At 37.3% G+C, this 4275-nt stretch overlaps 1 pseudogene; it reads right to left on the bottom strand.

The window, feature by feature from the left end:
• Window positions 1–2761: 2761 nt before the first annotated feature.
• On the bottom strand, window positions 2762–2872 carry LOC113599019 (uncharacterized; annotated as a pseudogene).
• Window positions 2873–4275: the final 1403 nt, after the last annotated feature.

The following is a 4275-nucleotide window of genomic DNA, read 5'->3' as shown; positions in this document are numbered from 1 at the left end:
TAGGAAGAATAAGCTCTCTATTGTGCCTCCAAGGTCCATTTTTCCAGGAATAGATGTTCCATCATTAATTAATGTCGCACATCTTTAATGATAAGATTGTCAAAGACAATTAAGGAAATGATTACAAGTGTCCTTGGCAACTGGAATGCCTACTGATTTTAGCTTACTTTCCCTAAGTGTGGCTTAAAGGTCATTTCTTTGAAGTGTGAAGACTTAAGCATGCCTTGCATTGGTGTCATTATGTACAAATGTTACACAAAAAGGAGACATCTTTTTAGCTTGATTTCTTCAACATGAATTACAAGATATTTGAAAATACTTACATTTTTGAGCCATTGCTTCAGCCATTAACTTCAGGAATTGCTAGAGTTGTTACCTGTCTTGTTAACCTGTTTGATTAACTCACATACTGTGCACTGCAATTAGTTTCCTTTAAATAAATTAACTTGGGGCCCTCGCTGGCTATCAACGATTTCCTCCTTTCTCTGACTTTCACTTCAGTATGCATCCATTCAGACAGACTTGCCCAGGCCTGTGAGCCCTTGGGGCTTCATGAAAAGCCTCCTCTTTCAAATCATTTTGGAAAACTGTGGAGAGTCTGTAACTGTACCCTTTCTTCAAGCCAATGAGTTCATCTTCTAGCTTCACGGATGCACAGCAGGCAGCAGAAGCACCTTGGTTGCTACACTTCTCTTTATCCCAAATCCCATGCAAATGAGACAGGGATGCGGGTGGATGTGACACACAAAATGAATTTGAATGACAGCTCAAAAGCCCCATGTGTAGAGAACCCTGATCTTTTATAATGGGCACCAAGCAAACCTATGTGACTTGTTCTAGAGGAAAAAACTGTCTTTAACATATTGGACAGGAAGTAAACCTGCCTTCTGCTCTAGAGGGAGACACTATCTCTCTATTTAAAGGCTTTCTCTTACACAAAAATCCGTGTAAAGATAAAGGTAATCAGCACCTCTAGTTGGAGGACTTGCAGAAACATGAGAAGCCGATGGAGAGTCTTTTCCTAACACCTATTTCTGCCAGACATTAATTATGACAGAATGTCTGGCAGAGAAATATTAACCATTATCACCTTTGAAGGAAGACTTCAAACCACACATGCTCCATTCCAGAAAAACATTCTAATGACCCTTTCCCCACCCACTCCTACTCCATTCCCCAAGCATGCCATTTTCCCTCCTGATATTAAGGCCTATGATATTTTCACTGGTTTTTCTTTGTGCTAGCCACACAAGAGTCACGTCTAATGCTCAGTCATATAAATCATGGCAATGCCGAACAATACCTTATTTGCTTCATCCTTCTTTCCCTAGCCCTATGCTTCCATTTGCTTTTAACATTTTCATTTACTTATAAAAGAACTTACTGCATATAGTCTGTATTGTAAACTGCCTTAAAATATCTTAGGAGAGAAGCTGTTACATATTTTAAAATAAATATCAAATAATGGAAAGATTGCACAGGCCAAAATAGTAGAACTATTTTAAAAAATTTCATAAACAGACCAATCACCAATAACCTCTCGAAAGATATTTCAAAGCACTTCTTCAAATTTATTCATCTCATAGCTACTCCCCAAAGTATTCTAAAATATCAGAAGAGGTGAGATAGGGGACATCACAATAATGAATAAAACAGGCCTGCTAATTTTTAAATTCATATAGGTTACTGGTAATGACAGTAGCATACATGTATTGTATTAAAAATATGTGAGATATAACAAAGAAAAATTAAATTGTCCACAGCATATCACTATCTAATATAAACAATGCTAACTTTCGTGTGTGTGTGCGCTATGCATTAGAATCACCTGGGGATTTCTTTCTTTTTCTTTCTTTCTTTCTTTCTTTCTTTCTTTCTTTCTTTCTCTGTCTGTCTTTATTTCTCTCTTAATATAATTTATTGTCAAATTGGCTTCCATACAACACCCAATGCTCATCCCAACAGTTGCCCTCCTCAATGCCCATCCCCCACCCCTCATCAACCCTCAGTTTGTTCTCTGTATTGAGAAGTCTATTACCGTTTGCCTCCCTCTCTCTCTCCGTTTGTAAGTTTTTTCCCCTTCCCCTCCCCCATAGTCCTCTGTTAAGTTTCTCAAGATCCACATACGAGTGAAAACATATGGTACCTATCTTTCCCTGACTGATTTATTTCACTTAGCATAATACCCTCCAGTTCCATTCACATTGCTACAAATGGCCAGATTTCATTCTTTCTCATGGCCAGGTAGTGGTCCATTGTATATAAAAACCACATCTTCTTTATCCCTTCATCAGTTGATGGACATTTAGGCTCTTTCCATAATTTGGCTATTGTTGAAAGTGCTGCTATAAACATTGGGGTACATGCGCCCTTATGCATCAGCACTCCTGTATCCCTTGGGTTAATTCCTAGCAGTGTTATTGCTGGGTCATAGGGTAGTTCTATTTTTAATTTTTTGAGGAACCTCTACACTGTTTTCCAGAGTGGCTGCACTAGTTTGCATTCCCACCAGCAGTGTAAGAGGGTTCCTGATTCTCCACATCCTCGCCAGCATCTATAGTCTCCTGATTTGTTCATTTTAGCCGCTCTGACCAGTGTGAAGTGGTATCTCAGTGCGGCTTTGATTTGTATTTCCCTGATGATGAGTGACATTGAGCACTGTTTCATGTGTCTGTTGGCCATCTGGATGTCTTCTTTGGAAAAGTGTCTATTCATGTCTTCTGCCCATTTCTTTACTGGATTATTTGTTTTTCAGGTGTGGAGTGTGGTGACTTCTTTATAGATTTTGGATACTACAATGCTAACTTTTAATTAGCAATAATCGCACCTCAGATAAACCTCATCGGCTATGATACTGCCACGGCGCAAAGCTACAATGCTAACTTTTAAATGTGGTTCCATGTCGTTGCTGCAAATGGCAGGATTTCATTCTTTCTCATTGCCAAGTAGTATTCCATTGTATATATAAACCACATCTTCTTTATCCATTCATCAGTTGATGGACAGTTAGGCTCTTTCCATAATTTGGCTATTGTTGAAAGTGCTGCTACGGAACTGGAGGGTATTATGCTAAGTGAAATAAGTCAGTCAGAGAAAGACAGATACTATATGTTTTCACTCATGTGTGGATCTTGAGAAACTTAACAGTAGACCATAGGGGAAGGGAAGGGGGAAAAAAGTTACAACAGAGAGGGCAAACCATAAGAGACTCTTAAATACAGAGAACAAACTAAGGCCTGATTGGGGGTGGGGAAGAGGGGAAAGTGGGTGATGGGCATTGAGGAGGGCAATTGTTGGGATGAGCACTGGGTGTTGTATGGAAGCCAATTTGACAATAAATTACATTAAAAAATAAATGTAGTTCTGTGTCTATCTATATTAATATAGATATTTATTAATCAAATTGTGTGTATAGATTATTTACTGATTATTTTTAAAATTAACAACTTATCTTGAGCATATTCAAACTATGCTATTGATGTTATTTAAAAATATAAGTTTTTAATGGCCTCATGTATTTTTTTATCACTTGACCAGACCATAATTTATTAAGCAATTACCTGCCCTATGGTTTACTATTTGAATTGTTTATAATTTTCCCAATAGAAAGTCTGTAACACATAACCTTGTCCATATTTGTGATTATGTCCTTGGAATGGATTCCTAGAAATAAAATAACTAAGTCAAATAATTAGGTGTAAGGCTCTTGACATGGGTGTACTTCTTTCCAGAAAAACTGAACCAATTTATACATGCAGCAATTGCAAATAAGAATGCCTGTTTTGTAGTTTTTCTTATTCATTAAATATCATTACTAAGGACATTTTGCCTGTCTTATTTGCCATAAATACATTGTCTAAGTTTTCTGTTTTCTTTGAGGTTTGTTTTGGTGTTTAGAAATATGAAACATGTATACCATCAAATATATCTTATTATTTCTTGCATTGCTTTTATGATTTTAAATTCCTTGTCAATTCTGAAATTAGTTAAATATTTTCTGATATATTCTTCGAGTTTTGTGAGTGGTAGAAGTGTCATGTTTTGTGTTTAAATCTTTAATCCACTCTGGGGCTGGACTCTCAAATGATAAACCAGCAAGGAATTCCTTAACTGAACTCCAGGAACAGTAGAGTTGAATCCAGCACCAAGAGAAGAGCAGGAAGTGAAACCCGAATTTTAGTTTCTTTCTCTCCAGTAGGGACTTCTACAGATATAAGCTCCATTTCCCTGGTCAAGCCCTCACCCAGTTCTGACTTTTAGGCATGATGTGATCCA

Source organism: Acinonyx jubatus, chromosome B2, assembly GCF_027475565.1.
Source record: "Acinonyx jubatus isolate Ajub_Pintada_27869175 chromosome B2, VMU_Ajub_asm_v1.0, whole genome shotgun sequence".
NCBI lineage: Eukaryota > Metazoa > Chordata > Mammalia > Carnivora > Felidae > Acinonyx > Acinonyx jubatus.
This window is presented reverse-complemented; position numbering and strand designations above follow the sequence as displayed.